General features: G+C 40.3%; 1 protein-coding gene across 1 annotated transcript in view; it reads right to left on the bottom strand.

Moving 5' to 3' along the window:
• YPEL3 (yippee like 3) overlaps positions 1–18,800 on the bottom strand; it is a 75,351-nt gene extending 56,551 nt beyond the window's left edge. The window contains exon 1 of the mRNA XM_044086279.1: positions 18,266–18,800. The gene's annotated coding sequence lies outside the window, so the exon portion shown is untranslated. The remainder of the gene's footprint in view (positions 1–18,265) is intronic.
• Between the last annotated feature and the right edge of the window lie 1,360 nt (positions 18,801–20,160).

Here is a 20,160-nt window from a genome sequence, read left to right as displayed (position 1 = left end):
TAAGAGTGGCTGCCTACAGTAGCAGATGCAAATGTCTTTAATGTGCACCTATCCACTTAAGCGGGTAAGTAATGTTTCGCTTTCAACATTGGCACCCTGAGCTAGATGAGACTGGCAACGGAGGGTGAATAAAGAGAGAAGAAATTAATGTGTTGCCCTTTCAAGTTGGTTGTGCAAGCAAGCACACTTCTTCTTTCAGCTTTTCCCGGTTAGGGGTCGCCACAGTGGAACACCTGTCCGCTCATGATTGGCAGTGGAGTTTTACGGTGTTCAGTTGCCAGCCCGGCGCCCAACCTTCCACAGAAGGCACACACTCACACCTAGGGCCAATTTAGAGTGTCCAATCCACCTACAGCACGTCTTTGGGGTGTGGGACTACTGGATTATATCAATCAGCAGGCAGGCAACAAATACATGAATAATGTTACTACCAGTAATGCTAGCTTGTTAACAAATGACTTACATGACCCTACACAACATTTACCTGGCAAATTACTGTTACCAAGAAACATTATGTCCCTGCAGAGAAGTAATACTCAGACACAATGCAATTTCACTTCCTGGCACCATGTTCAAAATACCTACTGTCTTCTCTCTTTAACATATCCCCAGGTATTCTTCCTATAAAGGATGCAACTTTCACTGCTATCAAGACACATCCAGTATAGTTAGTGGGAAGCAACCCAGTGCACCAGTGAGGTTCCTTGTAGCATCTAAGGAGAAGGCTCACTCAAAATGGATTTATATTTTAATTGTCACTATCATAAGCATATCAGGATGTCATATCAATGTGCATTGGCCTCAAACCACAAGTTGTGGATCATAGTACCCTGGCTACATGACACATGATAACCTTCTACAACCTGCCCTCCAACAGAAGTAGGCAAATGAAAGTCCGATAATTAGTACAGAGGTTTAAGACTTCATACTCTTATCTGGCGCTTCATTTTCCAGTACATCAGGGTTTGATTTCCAGGGCATCCATTTGTCCATTGTGCGATTCTGAGCAAGTCACTTCACTAGATGTTGCTCACAGGCTTTGGCTGACACGGGTCCGTGTGGATTAGTCCAGTGCCATATTTTAATGCTGCAAGGGAAAGGATACTACTAGCTAAGCATTCCTTCCTTACCTTTCCACTCTACAGGACGCCTGTCCATTATGAATCCCAGACTGGCTGTAGTCAGACACACTGCCCACGGGGATACTGCTGCACTAGTGTGTTACTTCACTTCACTAGTAACCCTTCAGTACACTGAAATGGTTTATCTGCCTCACGAGGATCTCTTCTATTTATATTTTGTCAAGCAGACATGCAAAAATTGAACCATCACAGCACAGCATTGTGAAGATTAGGGAAATCTACTCAGGGCATCAGACAGTGCTTTCTTTCTGTCTGTCCATCAGATATACACTGAACCACCGATTATAGAGAATCCCTTACTGTTCTACGCACCTTAGTTTTCTTTTACTGCACCACTGTAAACTATTTTCTGCTCTTGCACCTCCCCCAACACACATCTTGTAATAGTTCTCATACCTCTCAACTGTCCAGATTTTCGTGGAATGTCCAGACTTTTGCCTCATATTGTTGGTCTGTTCCTCATAAAATTTGTGAATTTCTGGATTTTTGTGGCAAATTAGCAAGGACTGAAATGACAAGCATTTGAGTTTCAGGCTTCATATCCATCAGAAAATGCATGGTAACACAAGACTGTTTATTCTACTAACTTTCTAAGTTTATAAGAGCAATATTTAAAAATTGTCCCTATTTTTGGAGCTTGGTTCTCCATTATTTTTGGCTTTGTCGAGACTGGTTTTATGCCAAGACGTTAAGAGCTATGCTTCTAGCATCTCCTTGAAGTCCAGTTACCCAGTACAACACTCATTCAGGGATTTTCCATCATTTCATCGAAGAAATTATTCATCATATTCAGTTTGTGTTTCCTAATTATGCTAAAATTTCATTTTAAAATACAATATTTTCCCTTACTATGTTAATTTAACCTCATCTTCATATGGAACAGTTTCAGTGGAAACTGCTGCTTACAAGTCCAAGCTCTTCTTGACGACATTGTATTAAATAATAAAAAAAATATCAACATCTTAAAAATAGGCCCTACTGGGCACACAGTCCCTTTTCAAGATCGACTTAGGAGCAAAATCTGGTCAAGTGACTTGCTCAGGGTCACACAGAAGGCAAAGGAGGGCTGACAGAATCAAACCCTGTACCACAGAAACAGCCTTAACCCTCTGTGCCAGCTGCCAGAAGAATTATGTTATCAGTGGATATGATATAAAATGGGTAAGCTCTAAGATGACAGAAAATGACATGACAGGGTGACAGCACCCCCCCCCCCCAAACACATACATAAAACACATGAAAAACTGAAGTCAAGAGGCATGGGTACCACCACTAAAGTCATGTAAGTGGGCCCAGTGTAAAGGCTCAGTTTTTGTTTTGTTGTGGGGGGGGGGTACAGTTGTATATTTGTTGAACTGTTTTTAGTCCTTACCTCAGTGAAACTATTTACTGCGGTGGTGGTGCTGCGGTAGCATTGTCGCCTTACAGTAAGACGTTGTCCTGTTCGATTCTTAACTAAAGCATCTTCTGTGTGGAGACATGCGTGAATGGGCGTAACTTCGTTGAAGGTTGTGCGTCACAGCTGGCAACTCAGTACGTAAAAATCTACTGCCAATCATTAGCGGACCGGAGTTCCGCTGTGTCGACCCCTAACCGGGAAAAGCCGAAAGAAACAACAACCACCTCAGTGAAACTATTCCTACCACCACCACTAACACCAAATTATAGTTACCCCATGTGTTACGTTCTGTTCTCTTTACAAAAATGACAAAAAGTTAGCAGTCTTGATTTCTTCCCCTGTACTTTTTTTGCCTGTTCACAGCTGAATGCACAATGCACAAGAAAAGTACATAAACAAAGAAAAGGAAAACCCTGATGCATGAGGTTAATGAGAAGCAGCCAAGCAGAAGCGTAAGTAACGACTGGTCAATGGCAGCGGCTACTTCCACCTTCATTAGTCCCCACCAAGGCTGCGCACCCAGCTGTTCCTGAAAGAGAGGTTCAAAGGGGCTGTGTGAAACAAATGGAGTAAGACAGAACTCACTACCTTCAGTGTGACATGATGAAACAAGGCATCTCCATCAATGTGGCCATTCCCTTTGATTAATCTCTGTGTCATTCTGGTGTGCTCAGTAATCATTTGTTTCTTTATCACCCACAGCACAACCTTTTGGCACATGTAGGCTGTCTTATTCTACATTCCCTGACCTGGGCATCATGTGAAATGAACACAGATCCTGCAGAAGAAAAGCAACTGCCACATGGCAGAACCTCTCATCCTGGTAGCTGTTCTCCGACTATACACCTCAAGCCCACTAAGGGAAACAAATTGCATTTTTGGTACCTTTTTTTTTTTGTTCCCATGTCCCCATTGGCTATCAAGCCTCTCCTCCACCTGTCCAGTTAGCCTACTTACTTCCCAGCATACCTCTCAACTCTCCAGATTTCCTCAGAAAGTCCAGATTTTTGAATCATATTTTTGATCTGTCCCTCATAAAATTTGTATTTTTTTGGCAAATGACTGAGATTTAAGGTCTCTATATAAATGGCAGAAGTTTTAAGTTTCAGACTTCATACCCTTCAGAAAATATACACCCAGTGCAAAAACTGTCTACCAACACTCTATGTTTATTAGAGGAATATTTAAAAATTGGTCCTATGTTTGGGTCTTTGTCTCCCCATTATTTTTGGCTTTGTCCAGATTTCTGGGGCTAAGAGGTTAAGAGGTATGCTTTCCAGAGTAGCAAGATCCCTACAGCCCTATTTTTCACTCCAAGATGCAAGAAGTAAGCACTGGAGGCAGTGGTGACATCCTACTTAGGGAACTGGGAATTTTACAGTTGGCTCTGTGACGATTGGGGAAAGATGGTCAAAGACTGCCAGCCTAGTCAAATAGAATTTGATATATAATTCTGGCATTTGTAAATAAATTTAAAATACAGGCATATTTTCTTAAGTGTAAAAGAATACTGTGAAATGTGGAACTGCAAAATATGCAAACATTGCACTCTACTGGCCCAGTGAAGCATGTTGTGACCCTTTCATGTTAGATTTCAGCTCCAGTGCGTCTGGATGAAGGATTCAGCTCCAGTGCATCTGGATGAAGGTTTCATGCCCATTGTTTTAAGCCTAAAGTGTATGACCAGAATTTACATGTGGAAGGTGCTTTACTGCTCTAGTTTCTGCTAGAGTGTATATGTGAAATGCCTTGTTTTGTTTAAGTTTCTGAGCAGGTGTTAGATTGCTAAATAATGCAGTTTGTGGCCTGAGAACTCAGACCAGGTGTTAAGATGATGCAATATGAATACTGGGAAAACCTAAGCGTCAAAAATGATGTAATTTGGGAGGGCCTTAGAGATATGTTTGTTAGTAATGTTTAAATAATATTTCTCACAAGAGATGGAGAGCATTTTGATCTTGGATATTATATCTCAGCACTCTGCCTAAGCTCACATGTAAGTTTTAGCACTGTGATTTCTTGTATGAATAGTTGCTAGAAAGGATTAATTATGTATTTTTCTTTGAAATCAGACTTGTCCTACTGTATTATTTTAAGTTTCTGTGTGATCTCTGAACTCTTAGATATCTCTGTGGTGTAGTAGTGTTGTTTTGTGTTTTAATTAATTTATTATTAAATATTTTTAAAACCTTCTACCTGTGGCTGGTTTGTGTAGAGATAAGCTCTAGAGTACATTGCGTATTTATATAGATTATTGTAATAGGCCGCTCTAAAGTAAGCCTTGACTGTTAGCCATACTACCATTGGATAATATTGCACAGTAATAACTGGACACCCTTTTAAGGGCCTTTTAGTAGAGGACATTATTAGCTGGGTGGTGGCAGTAATTACTACCGTATGTTCTGGGTAAAGGGGCACAGCTGGAGAATCTGTGTCAGCCTTTCCCAGGAGTGTCTGTGAACACTTATCTCAAAGTATGTGTGTGCTGTGTCAGCTGCTTGGCACTGGTTGGACAGAGAGGGTACTGGAGGTTTTAGCTTGCCCAGCTAGGCTAAGAGCCAGACCCTATAGCTGTGCCAGTGGGGAGTCTTATTGGGGACCTGGTGAGCAAAGGAGCAACCGACCCCAGACCGACTGTGATCTCTGTGTGCATTTAAGGGAAATTGTACTTTATTCTGTGTATTAGTTATCCTTTTCTCTTCTATGAGACAACCTCCCTGGTGTTAGTGGTGAGGATTGAGGCTCCTTGATTGCTGGGTCAGGGCATGGTCGTCACAGGCTCTACATACCCCCACTTTGCATATACATCCATTACTTCTCAAAGGATGACATGCAATGGATGTGTGTTCCACTTCTACAAGAGATGTCTCCCCAAGTACCCTGTCCACTTGAAAGCAAGCACTTCTGGTAAACCCTGACATCCACCTGGGATTTCAATGCGAAGTCTGCACGTTGGGCATATGGACTTCAGTCCTTCCCCAAATGGGGAGGAGTTGAAGAGGTTCTTTCCCAGAATTTCTCTCTCTCTCTATCTCCACTCCCCCTCCAAATCTAGATCCTCCAGTCCTAAACCACTAATCAAACATGGGTCACTTGGGTGATAACCAGGATTTCATCCTTGTATACCATGGAGATGAAAGGAGGAAAATACCATATTTTGGTCTGTGAGGCAGGATAGGGGTTCCTGTCCTCCTGCTAGCAGTGGAGAAACATGACAATCTACTATAACAGAATAGGATTACTAGCTTTGAGCAGCTAGAAGGCCAGTTCAAGGCTAGTAAAAGTCAATGACTGGTAGTTGTTTCAACCAAACAGGTTAGTCTTGGGGAAAAATGCAGGCCAAATGCTCTGTGCATATCTACTGGCAATTAACTAGAAGATTATCGATTGGAAACTGGAACTATGCAAGCTCTCTCTACCATATGGCAGGAAAACTGACTGCTTATGTCCCTGCTACATAAAGAAGGCACCGTTTAACTTATTCCTGCCTACATCTATACTCGCATCCGAGATATTCCTGTAATTTTCCTCATTACATCTAGCAGCCAATCCTCAGTAATTCCCTGCATATAAGCTAACACTACCTGGGCAGTGTTATTTATGTCGCTTCTCCCACGTGCTTTAATCATACCTAGCCTCTGGCTGGCATGTGTTTGTGCACATCTGACAAGCAGGTCTCAACGTACCCCTGCACATAAGACAACAGTTCTCCTCCCTTTCGGACTACACAACTTGTTTTCACTCTTACATGAAGTTTTTCAGTCTATCTACAGTTACATTAGGTAGTCAACTCTCAACAAGCCATCCTCACATCTAGTAAGCACAGTGTAAGTTATTCCCCTGATCACAACTGATTAAGTATAACACACTTCTTGTTATGCAGCCATCTTCAATTGCAAAAGTTAATACTTCATTTAAGCATGGTCACTGTTGTCAAATGTCCTTGTTCACTACTGACATAAGTTCAGAGATGGGAGACATTTGACCCTGCTTATATCCAAACACCAAATTTCAGCTCATTTCCTGCAGACATGTCATAGTGCAGGTTTGAAACCTGTCTCTATCATGTTTCAACAGTTTGCAAGACGTTTCACACTTTGCAGATGCCAGTAGTACCTTCCCAGAGTTTCACCTGCACTGATTCTTTGTTTTCAGACATTGAGACATCACAGCAAGCTGTTTTACATAAAATTAAAGCTATGCATTAGGTCAGGCAGCTGGAGAATGAATGACTCTTCTTTTAGTTTATTTTTCAGAGTTATCTGAAAAAAGAAGGCATAAAGGATTGAAGATAGTTCAGATGTACGGGAGGGGATGGGGTTGGGTACTGGATGCACAATGAGAGGAACAACCAGAAGAAAACAGGAGGTTATGCCTCCTTTGTACAATGTGTAGTTGGAGCATCGCATACAATCTTACAAAACGGATCACAAAGAAACATTGACAGAATGGAAAACGCAAGCAAAAGGGCAACAGAAATGGTGCAGTCTAAATCAGAATAAATACATTAAATGAGTTCAATGTATCAGAGGACAGGAAGACAGGGATGCCACACAAATACTATAGTACCTCAGAGGACTTAATAACAGCAAAGAAGAGAATAGTTTTCAAAAATGGATATGTACAAAAGCAGAATTTAGGACAAAGTACCCAGGTAAGAGAGTTTATTTAAATGTCCAGTACTCATGTGGGTAGCTGGCCACACAACTTTTTTTCAGCCATGACCCAGGCACTAAGCAAATAGTAGATACTGCAAGGATATTTAGCTACACACATTTAAATTATACAAATATAATGTACAGGTCAGGCATGCAACATACATTATATATATATATTATATATATATATATACATATATATATATATATATATATATATATATTATAAATATATATATATATATATATATATATATATATATATATATATATTTATTTACACACACACAAATATATATATATATATATATATATATATACATATATATATATATATATATATATATATATATATATATATGGGAGCACTTTACATAATCGAATTACTGAAAGCTGGAATTGCATATGGTCGAGACCACATGCTCGAGTTTTCAGTAAATCGAATGTGTAAAGTGTTAACAAATAACACTTTACTTACCTTAAAACATTACTTGCACACAGAGGCAAGGATCCTTGTACGTTCTGTGTGTAAGTAATGTTTTCCTTTTTTTTTTTGCGATGTTGACAGGAAACGGGAAATCTCCCATTTTGCACTTCCACATACAGCGCGAAATGGGAGATTTCCCTTTTCCCCACTGTAGCGCAATCTCGGAGTTGGTATATTTAGGTAGGGGGTGTGTGGGGAGTGTATGACTTTTTTTGTTTTTTGTTACGTTTCATTTTAGGAGTTTGAGTTTCCAGAAATCGATCTTATGGTCTCGACCATATGAAGTTCGGGTTTTTGGGAATTCGAGCTTCTAAAGTGAGGTCAGGGGTCGCCACAGCAGAACTTCGGTCCGTTACTGATTGGCAGTGAATTTTTACAGTGTCAAGTAGCAGATACTCGTCCCCTCTCAGTTATACAGGAACAGGCCAATTGGAGCTCAAGGACAGAGGTGGTCCGGGGACTCAATGATGGTTACTGGTCCAGTGTTCATTACTCCACAATGGCAGACAATCTGTTTCTAAGAAGCAGACCTAAACTTCAAGAGCTGAAGTGTTCATCTAGCTTCAGGAGAGGTAACAAATTCCCAAGGAGAGTATTAGAACACTGAAGAACCTGTAACCAACTGTACCTTGCTCTGCTGCCTAAATATGCATCTGTTAGGACAGGTGTATGCCACGCAGTGTAAGCACATAGGTTCATAGGTGTATACTGGACTAATGGACCTGGGACCTTTACAAGCCTAGCCATAGGATTACCCTGGCATAGTGCCACCCGACCTTAGTTCCCAGTGCCTCTGTCGAGTAGAGCCACTGGTGTTATTCCCAGGGTGAATTTTCTGTTTCCCATCCACTCATCAAGATTTCTCTTGAAGAGGGTCAGCGAGGTGTTCTGCTTGACATGGAAGTCTGTTCCACAGCATGGGCAGTCTCTGGGTTATGAACCTGTCCCTCCAGCATGTTTTGTTAAATGTGGTAATGAGGTTGAGATCTCTGGAGCGTGTGGTGCAGAGGGATTGGGATTTCTTTAGATGTAGCATTTCTAACAGAGCTGGATTGGGATTTCTTTAGATGTAGCATTTCTAACAGAGCTGGGTCAGACATGGCTTTGTAAGTCAAGCAGAGATCGCCTCTAAGTAGGTGATATGAGACAGAGAACAGTTTTTTTTAGTCTGTCCATATAGAGGGAGACAATGGCATCTTTCTTCCTGGATGCAAAACCCTTAGTAATGAGATGTGGACATGTCGTAGCAGAAACATGAAATGAAGGTTATAGGGGGCATGTAAGTAACAAATTCTGCACTTCCTTGTGTGTGAGGTCAAGGCAACTGCTGAAGTAGGCCAGAATCTTGGGAGTCAGAAGGCTAAACCAGAGTATCCTATTCATAAGGACTTGCAACCATGTACATGATCCTGCAAGTCAATTTGAGGAAATACTTTTTTGTACAGAGTGTTTTTAGATGCACAGATTAGCCTGTCTCAGGCAGATAAAGATTCAAAAATCACAACAAAATTCAAGCCTGCAGAGGACAGACATACAGCAATCATACCTCTCAACCTCTTAGTAGAAGAAATCTGGACAAAAGTTTGACAAAATGGGGGTGGGGGCAAAAGACCAAAAATAGGAACAGATTTTAAATGCTGCTCTTACAAACTTGAAGGTTGCTAGAGGCTAGAGTTACAGGGCTTGTCTTAAACTTTCTGAAGGATTTAAAATCTGAAAGTCAAATGTGCGTCATTATTTAGTGACCTCAGTCCTCAGATCATTCTGCTGATTTGCCAGAAAACCACGCATTTTATATGTAACAATCCAAAAATATGATGCAAAAATCGGGGCATTCTGCGAAAATCTGCAAAGTTGAGAGGTATGACAGCAATGCTAGTGTGAAATAGGAACAGGCAGGATATTAGTTTAGAAGGAATTAGAGTGTAACCATTAAGTAGATTTATGGGTATATTAAGCAGATCAAGCTGTCAATCTGCCGCTTAATTCTCTGTTTCTATGTAAAATAAAATATTTATAGAAATGGAATTCTTTTCATTGTCCCCCGATGATTTGTCACTCCGCCAGGAAAAGGGGGTGGGGGTGAGAATGTGAGTAGATGCCTGCTATTCACATGAACATCTTGTACAAATAACTCACCATTTTTACCTGCAGTCAGTCACAAAACACTGCTGAATGTGCCTATCAGACAGTAAAATCAGACCAAGCCAGGCATGTGTATGAATGCACATACTATATAAAACAAAATGTGGAGCAGTAAGTACCACTCCGCTATCAATTCCAGCAATTAGCAAACCACAGTAATAGCCTGCTGCCTTTTTGGGCTTTGTTTGTCTTGGCAGGATTTTGCATCCCTGGAAGTCCACCTGACTGCACTTAGTGAAGGGGGGAGGGACATGCTTGATTACTAACCTTTGTCTCTTTCAGTGCTAAGTAGCAGCCATTTTTATTTTCTTTTGCTTAACAGCTGGAAACATCCAATTCATTTTTTGTTAGCAACTGCTAATTAATAACCACTCTGCTGCAAAAGAAGGTATTCACTAGAGGGTTGTAGACATGAACAGTTTAGTGTACCTTAGGAAAGGTGTAGAAGAAAATCTGCAACCACTGATCTGAATGAGTACATGGAGACAATTTATGCACATTCGACTTGCTCAATAGCCGTTTCCCTTTCAAACAAGGTCTCAGATCACAAGGAATAGACTACAGAATAAAATGACCAGTTGGAGTTGAATCTTCTTGCCCAAATGGAAATTCTGGATAACTAGCTTATCTTGTTTATTTTAATGAAAACAGCAGGGGCCAAAAGAAAGAAAAACTGTAGCTTAACAGAAATGACAGTTGTAGGACTGTAATGGATCTGTTCCACAAAGAGTTAAGTTCAAAAGGAAAAATAACTTGGTACAGATGACAAGCAGATAAGGTGCAAACTGGGCAGGCAAAGAAACCTCTGCAGCATTAGTTTAAAAGTGATTACTAAACACTTTACATACTGAACGTTGTTCATCAGAGCAAAATGCTATGCACCCTGGCGGTGCTCGGTTTTAACAAGTATGTCATTAGTTTAGCAAAACAAAGACATATTCACCAATACTCACAATGCGTCCACATTACTGACAAAAAAAAAAAAAAAAAAAAAAAGACTGACAGCAGATTAGGATCATGTGACCAACATAACTCCACCCATTTTCTTACATACTAGATAAGGTGCAAATCATACTTAACCAGCAATGTATTTTCAACTTCCTCCACAAGAACTGCTTTATGTGACATGCATTATTGAAGCCCTTCACCACTTCTGCCCTCTAAACCATGGCCTGTCTGTGGAAAAATAAAAACTTCCTAACATTTCAAGCATGCCATCCACCCACCCTCTACATTCACAGCATGTGGTCTTTTTCTAAAAAATGCAGCACTCTTGAACAGATTCATAGCAATACAGTGACCCTATTTATGACAAACTATATACGAAAAAAAAGAACTATGCAATGATGACCCCAGAGAAAACTGCAAACAAGTACAGAGCTGATAACGTATTACAACAAACTGCAATACAAGACACCCTCCAGAAACCTAGAAATGGTGTGTCAGCACAATTCAACAATGCCTATAAAAAACAGTAAAACATGTCTAAACTAGAGCCTTCTCATCTTCCTCCCTCCCTCTACTCCCCATACTAAAAAATACAGTCTTCTACCCCTCAACACCACTTAAATTTATATAACTACTATGGTTCATAGGTTCATACTAGGCTATCTGCTCTAGGGCATTTATAAGCCTAGCCAGAGTGTGTTTGGCTTCCGCCACCCATTTTAAATTAATTTTGCTATGCCCTTTTTCGAGGTTAGTATAATGTGCCTCTGTCTAACAGTGACACAGAAGTGATACCCAGGGTAAACCTACGATCTCCCATCCACTCATCAAGATTTCTCTTGAAGAGAGTCAATGAGGGACTCTGCCTAACCTGGACTGGGATTTTATTCCAGAGTGAAGGGAGCCTCTGGGTTATGAATCTGTCACTCCAGCATGTCCTATTTATTTCAGTGCTGAGGTTCAAGTCTCTTGAGTGCGTAGCTCAATGGGATTTGGATTTTCTGAGGTGCAGCATGTCCATTAATTCCTGGTTGGATATGGCTTTATACGTCAGGTACAGATCGCCTCTGAGCAGGCGGTATGCCACTGAGTAGAGCTGGAGTTTCTTTAACCGGGCAGCATATGGCATCTGTTTGAGCCCTTTGATCCTCTTGGTGAGGTACTTTTGGGGTCTTTCCAGTTGCTGCAGATGTCTGGTAAGGTACATCCCAAAAGGGGCATTGTACTCAATTATGGGCCTGATGAGGGATGAGTAAAGAGGCACGATGACCTCCCCTGATCTAGTTGTGAATCCCTTCATGATTAGGTGGGCTATATAAAATGTTTTCCTAACCACTTTGGCCACGTGGTTGTCAAATGAGAGATTGCTATCAACTTGGGTCCCCAGGTCCCTAATGACTTCTTCTGTACTTAATGGATTACCACCTATGTGGTAATTTGTGGGCAATTTGTTTTTGCCAAAGGGGATGACTATACACTTTTTGGCGTTTAGCTTGAGGCCATGGCTCTGGCACCAGTTGTCTGTTTCTATGAGGCCCTTTTGGAGGATGCTTGTGTCGGCTGGAGAGTCGATTATGGCACCCAGTTTGCAGTCATCTGCAAACTTGGTCAGCCACAGTCCTTCCGTGTTGGCCTGTACCTCCGAGAAATATATACCGAACAAGAGAGGTCCCAGGACTGAGCCTTGTGGGACGCCACTTGTAACTGGTTTGGAGTCTGACATGGCTCCAGCAATTCTAACCATGTGAGTTCTGTCCTTGAGCCAGTTTGCAACCCATCTAGTGACATAGGGGTTTATATTTAAGCTGGTGAGCTTATCTATGACGTCACAACAACACCTGATAAAGGAATAACCCATTATAATTATAAAACAAACATCCAGCTTTACCTAGTTTGATGCTCATATTTTGCCACAGTCAACCACTCATGCTCGAATGCTCCTTCTGCAGTGTTACACTGCTTGATCTTTGGCTCCAGTCTTGCCTTTGGCTAAAACCCTTGCCATAACCTGCCTTTTTTATATCTAAAATAAGAATTGGTCCATTACTGTTACCCTGAAAACTCTCCACTTTCTATATGGTCTTGCACAGATGGGTTTCTAGAATTGCTTGCAGAATAAAACATGGTGACTTACAACACACAAAAAAGGATTATGTTTTTTTCTTACAGGTGAGGTTTATTTCAGTGCATCCTAGTATCATAGCAGGCCTCTCTGCTGTGTTCTCACATTCCTGTTTACAATTGGTCATATCACATCTTAGGTTCCCTTTCCAGTATTAGTGAAATTACTTCCCCTCCAAAAGTACATACCTCTCCTAAATTGTTTCTTACAGGTTTTGCTACACACTCTGCTCAAATTGTTGGAATTCAAACTATTCCTAAAATTACGTCAAGTTCCTTTTCAACATTTGTACATGCAATCTCTTACCATGGGTGTTAAAATCATTTGTAAATCTATGTACTTTTATTTCCAGTTCTTTTTGACAGTGTTTCTTACAGTCATTACATAGACTTATCCTGAGTACGGTATCCTTTGATACCAGCAGTAACTTCAGAGTGTTCTCCACTCACCCCCACTACTCACTCACTGGTTCCTGTTGTCAGACAATCAAAAGTTATCAATACTTGTTTACTTAGGTTTTGTATGGTACTGTGCCAGTCCAGACAACTTGCTAAAGTCTAAGCAGTAATGTCAACAGGACCTCCCTGTTCTGACTCCCCTGTTAAGTAAGTCTAGCCTTATACACTTACGTGAATCTGGCAACAAAAGACAATGCAGTCCTGAGTGAAGGCCATTGTAAAAAATTGCACAAGACTGCACTATTACCAGACCAAGACTCTGATGTCAACTTAGGAACAGACCACTCAAGGTCCATTGTAGAACTATTTATTTTGAAAGCAATCATACCTCACATTATGATCATTACGAAATTAGTTATTCTACACTGGTAACATTACTGGTCTGTACTGGTTGGTAAACACTCATTAACAGGGGCAACAGGTAGACATAGGCAAATTTTTATTAGCTCTCATTTATTACATTGGTGACTCAGGACTGCTTAGCAATGCAGAAATCAGACATTATCTTAGGTGTAGAAACAAGCTGTGGCAGTGGGCCTGCATCCATCATCTAGGACAGAGACTCCCACTGGCACTGCAGTGAACTCTGGAAGTGCCTGAGAAGGGCTGCAATGTGAAGTAATTCAGACTAAAAGCTGAGCCTCCATCTCATAACATGGACACACTGAAGTGTGCATATCCAGAAGAAAGCCTTTGCTTGAACTTGTTGGGTGGTAGGGTGTTAAAGGGGTAAGTCAAAATTATCATACCCTGATAGTCAACTCCATGACATTTCCTGGCCACCAGTGATTCTTAAGAAATGGATGGCTATGTCGGCATAGTCGCGGGCGGTTGTACAGACTAAGAAACACAACCCAAGTTGACACAGATTTGGGCAGGGAATGCTTGACTGACACACTAATGTGGCTTGCTCACAGACATTCTAGCTACTGACCTGCATTTAACCCTTTCATCTCCTTAGAAATTAAGGAATACTTATTAATTAAATAAGTAGAATAAATCGAGGATTTCTGTTCCTTGTCAAATACTGTACTTGTTATTCCTAACTCCCCATTGCCAAAACGTAGGTGCAACACCACATTTTTGGACCTACTTTTCACAGAAAGGAATGCCACACAAATACTCCTTAGAGATGGATTGAATACCATGAAACATTTTCCTGCATAGGCATAACAATGCCTGACATCATTAGAGTGTTGTTACATATACCAATGGAAAATGCTATTAATGTGTTTCCTTTTACTGATAATATTATCTTTACAAACTCTGAATCATCTGTTGTTGCATTTTTTCCAGTATGGGAAAGAAAGCTTTGAACACATCTTCCTGTGCTGAGTGTATGTTGAGATACATTGCTGCATAAGTTTATGTGATGTTTCAAAGTTTGTGATATTTTTTCAGTGAAGTGTAATTCAGATTACTTACTGCTAATTGCTTTCAATGGCGGTAGAGAGAAGGCATCCCCCTTTACTGATCATGTTCTCTATACTGATGTTTCACAGTTAAGGTACAAGGTAATGTGTCACTACTGCAGTAGCAGGTTCATTTCAACACCAATATAAATGTAGTGTAGTAATGTAGTTTGTAGTGATAAAGCTTTTCAGCTTCTAACGTGTTGTGTACCGACTTGCCCATCTGTTTTTGACCAGTCTATTTTGCACTGATGTTTGGTGTATTTATAACGCATAATACCATGTTTGTAATGCATTTTGTAATTCAGCATTAAATATTACTCTCACCATTTTTCTTAAAGTAGGCAGCAACAACCTAGTACCTGTTGGAGCAGACATCATAGCTAAGGTGGGGTTTGTTGGTATGCATCTTAGTGTGTCTTTATCTTAATAATCACTTTCAGAGGCATTATAGGACCACATAAGCAAGTTAAAAAAACTGCATTTCGAGGTATCCTGTCTTCTATCCAGTGTTCATGAAATCTGTTATCACACTATCCTTAGTTGCCATAATTAACAGTTCCAACAGACGCCACTACAACCACCATTCTCTCATGACTCCCGTCTACGCATAAACCTCTTACCTGTTGTTAATAACCCAAAGATTCTACTGTATTAGCCATCATTTTATTAATTTTCAGAAGACTGCTTTTTTTTTACAACGTGAAACTTGCAGTTTGAAAACACAAAACTCAGTCATTAAGCTTGTAATCAGCGTCTCACGTGACCAAATATAGCTTCCTTCCAAGGATGAAAAAAGTACATTTGAGTTTACCTGTGGTGGATACATTCTGCATAAACCATGTACCTTTTAGTAGTGTATTGCTGCATGTCTCAATGCAAGGTATAGAATTCTAGCAAAACTTGATTTATGCCAATAAGCAAGTGTGCCTTATCAGTGGACAATACTGTCAAATAATATTTTTTGCCAGAAGAAAAAAATAATTTGAAATTGCAAATTCATTGTTAATTAAAACCTGCAAACAAATAGACATATCTAGCAGGAAAGTCTAGCAGCAGGGATATAATCATAATTTGGAAGTGTATACCAGCTTCCAGAATGTTCAAAAGCATATATGCACACACAGTTCTGGACAGTCTATACTTCTCAACCTCTTAGCACAGGAAATCTGGACAAAGACTTAAATAATGGGAGGATAAAGTCCCAAAACTAGGGACAGATTGTAAATATTGCTCTTACAAATTTAGAACATTGCCAGAAAAACAGGACTTGTGTTATCATGCATTTTCTGACTCATATGAAATCTAAAACTCAAATCTGTATATTATTTTTAGTGATTTGAATCCTCACTGATTTGCTAGAAAACTATATATTTTATAAGGAACTGACCAAAAATATGAGGCAAAATCTGGACAGTTGTGAGGCATGGGACAGTGTGTCTTTTCAATACTAAAAAAAAAAAAAATAGTCTTAAGCAAACAAAGGTTTGAGTAGGCCATACCATACATGTTGGATGCCTGACTACACCCTTTTCTGACAGTTTTGTCAAAATTTTATTTCTTCCATAACTATAATGCAGAGTAAAACAAAGTATAAAAGATTAAACATATAATGTCTGTCAGCAAGTTTAGCCAAGCTGCTTGCTCGTTCAGTGTTATGGTCTTCCTTCAGCTGCATTTTTGTGCACTGTGAAAAAAAAATGCTGCAGATATTAATCAGTGGTACCATCTGACTCCCTGAGGGGGGAAAAAAACAAGTACATATGAAATTTGCTACCCTGAAGTCTGAAGTGGCAGATAATCACAAGTAGATGTTAAAAAAAGCAGGAAAGGAAAGGGTTAACGCTGCAGCTGAATGCTGCCAAAATAAACTCAGGGACCATCTCCAAACTCCTGACACACAAAAAAAAATAGTGTCAGGCAAGATTCGGCATCACAACAGACTGAAAAACACGGTAACCATCACAATGAAAGGAGGCCGACTGTGCAGCTAGAATATAGCATGCTGTCATAAGCAGGACCAACTGACCTTTCTCTGTTATCAACATTAAGAGAATATGGCAGATTTCTGCGATTCTCCCTAGTCCCTTCATGAATTTTTTTTTCCAGTTAACACTGTCAAAGGTGCATAAAAGCCTGAAAATAAAATGGAAGCAGTGGAAAACAAATAAGAATTAAGAGTTTTCGTGGATGTTTGTGTATGTGAAGCGGGTTGAAAATGTACTAATGTGTAATAAGAAGACAGTCTGCACTGATTACATGTAATAACATGTCCCAAGGCAAGGTACACGAAAACATTCCTTTTTCTCACAAGACAAACTGTTTACCTGCAAAAATTCAAAAACATGGAGCTATCAAACCCAGGTCTGTTTCATGGGATCTGTACAACAGATCATTTACTTTCAAAAGGACATTACATTGGGGGTGGGCGGTGAGGGCTTGCAGTACACAATCTACACTGCTTCCTTATTTTTGTTGCTTTTTTGTTTGTTGTCACAAACTTTAGGCTGACTCAAGTGCATGGATGGGAATAACCCCCCTCCCAATTCAAAACACACTCACTGTCTCCAGGATGGTATGTTTACTTTTATGAAAAATCAGGATCCCCCCCCCACACACACACACACACACACACACACACACACACACACACACACACACACACACACACACACACACACACACATGCACACAATTCAGCATTCTATGTACAAATATGTAGGAATCATTCTTGGTTGTATTGGTTCAATACATATGTAAAATTATTTTTTTCCAAAGTCTAAAACTGTATACACTCCAACGGCATTTGTGGAGCTAAGCAGGAAAACAATCAAAAAGAGATGAAAATAAATGCAGCCCTAATGAACTGAAGCCCAGTTTTTCTTTTTCATAATTCGCAAATTTTTTTTTTTTAATAAAAGAAGGTCAAAAAAAGAAACAGGTATTAAGCGATGACCTCCACTTTAGTGCTCTGGGCTGCAAGGGCTGGTATAGGGGAAGCAGTGAACTAGTTATAAACATGAGATGTCTGAAATATCACTCTGCTCCAGTTCACAGCTGGGTGGCCTGCAGATTTTGTGAAGCACCCTCCATTTCCAAGGCTGTCACATGGCCTGTACTTATTGGATTCTGCCAAGCAAGTGGTTGAGCTGGAAAGCATGGGGGCAGCTAGCTACGCAGTTTAGATCTGCAGCAACTCAGCCAAGTGGCAATATTCCCTCCTCCCTCGCCAAAACCAGCCATTGCTAAAACACAGGAAGCCTGCATACCACCTTCGCACAGCTTGCCTGCACACTGAAAATCTAAACAAAGCCATGAGAGCAGCAGCATTGCAGAAGCGAAACAGGAAGCTGTGAAGAGAGAAATACAGCAGAAAAATAAAAACAAGTGAAACGGGCCTTGTTTGCAGTGCTGTACATTTTCTGCTGGTTTTTTTTTCTGCATGCAAAACTATTTTACATACTGAACAAAATAAGGAAAATAAAGAAACATACCTCTTGGGTAATTTCTACAGCTGCTTTAGATGAAGAAACTGCTGGCTTTTTTTTCAGGTCCAGAAATTCAGATTTTCAGGTTATTTCTCCCACTAAGCTTGAATGTCGCTTTTGTATTAATATTTTTATGTACTGCCCTTGTCAACTAGCTTCCCTAGGAGTGGCTTTCAATATTTGTACAGTAATTGTCCTATTCTGTTGGAAGTGTGGGTGCTGTAGATTGATAAGGTGACTTTCTAGTAGGGTCCGTTTCACTCTTCCCCCTCCCACTCTTTTGACTCCTGGTTGCTTCTATCCCTCTCTTCCCCTGTCTTTGGGTGTATGTGTGCTATACAGACGCAGAAACTGTCTTCTTCTGTAGTTCTGGCTCTGTTTTCCACACATCTATTCACTTCTCTTGCCCTTGTTTGTGTCTGTATGTCTGTCTCTAGATGCCTTTTCCTGAGGTTGTGTTCTCTCTCTTGTGCTTCTGAGTGTCTGGCAGATTCGCAGCTGATCTCTTAACTTGTTTACAGAGACAAACCAGCTGAGTTTGTTCTTCCCCAGACATCTACACAGCCTGACCATGTATTCACCAATCAGAACCTAGGCATGCAAATAAGGCCAAGACAGCCACGACCACATGGGTTGGAAGAACAAATCTCCACCCATAAAGAGAATGCATTGGCTGTCCTTTCTCTCTGGGAAGGTGCTCACTGGTTGTGAGAAAGATGTGGGAAGGAAATAAACACTGGTTTTGAGATTTGAAAAGTCTTTGGAAGTTGTTTTGTTGAGCTGTAAGAGCTTTAGAATGCACTCCACCCAGAATCAAATGTATTGTGTTGTGAAATATAGGCTGTTAGCCTAGCTTGGCTTGTTCTTTGTTCTGTCACCTCAAGCCTCCTATAGTTCAAAGAATTTTACCAGGAATGAACTGCTAAAATATGCACAGTTCTGAAGTGCATCCAAGCTTATAAAGCTGCGATATTATTTCTGTAATGTTTGTCAGTGTGGCATTCTTTTTAGTGCTGCATGTATCCTTTGTCACAAATGCTTAGGATTTTCCCCAAGTCATGTAGTGAAGGGATGCAGGAAGGGAAGCAACAATACAGTAGTTTGGAACATGGTACATAAATCCAAAACTCCAGTCTGCTACCTACACCAGACTTGGATCAGGCTTGCAAGACTACTAGACTTTCAAACCAGAATAAAAACTACAGTCAAGGTATGTCCAAAATTAGCAAAGACTGAGGATTCTGGAAATGAACCCCCTTATTAACAGACAGACACCAATGTTCTCAATACTGAAAAGCAGTGTAAACTAAAATACTGGATAGCAGTGCTGCCAAAAGGAAAAACTTCTTCTTTCGGCTTTTCCCAGTTAGGGGTCGCCACAGCAGATCACCTGTCCGCTCATGACTGGCAGTGGAGTTTTACAGTGTCGAGTTGCCAGCCCGGCGCCCAGCCTTCCACAGAAGGCACACACACACACATGCACTCACACCTAGGGCCAATTTAGAGTGTCCAATCCACCTACAATATGATACTAAGCAAGCATTATCTCTAAATCTGGAAAATTCAGTCCAGCCAGCAAACAAGTTAATAAGAAACACGCATAAAACCCAGAAAGAGTTGATAATTTAGCCATTATCCTTAAAGAATAGTGAAGTGATTTGTACAGTGAGTTTAGATGTTCCTTTTGCTCATTTTGATATTTTGAAAAATTTACTTCATTTGTAATATCAGCCATTCATAGAGTCTGGCAAACAGAGTGAACATCTGTTTTCCGCACTATCCATTTGTGGATGAAATTGGTCTGTATAGGATCAGCCCATTCATACAGTTATCAAAAATGTAATAAATATAAATCAATACTGCGTTAGCAATATGGTTACTTGTTTACTATGCTGTATTAA

Source organism: Protopterus annectens, chromosome 10.part0 (assembly GCF_019279795.1).
Source record: "Protopterus annectens isolate FY-2018-M chromosome 10.part0, PAN1.0, whole genome shotgun sequence".
NCBI classification, from domain to species: domain Eukaryota; kingdom Metazoa; phylum Chordata; order Ceratodontiformes; family Protopteridae; genus Protopterus; species Protopterus annectens.
This window is presented reverse-complemented; position numbering and strand designations above follow the sequence as displayed.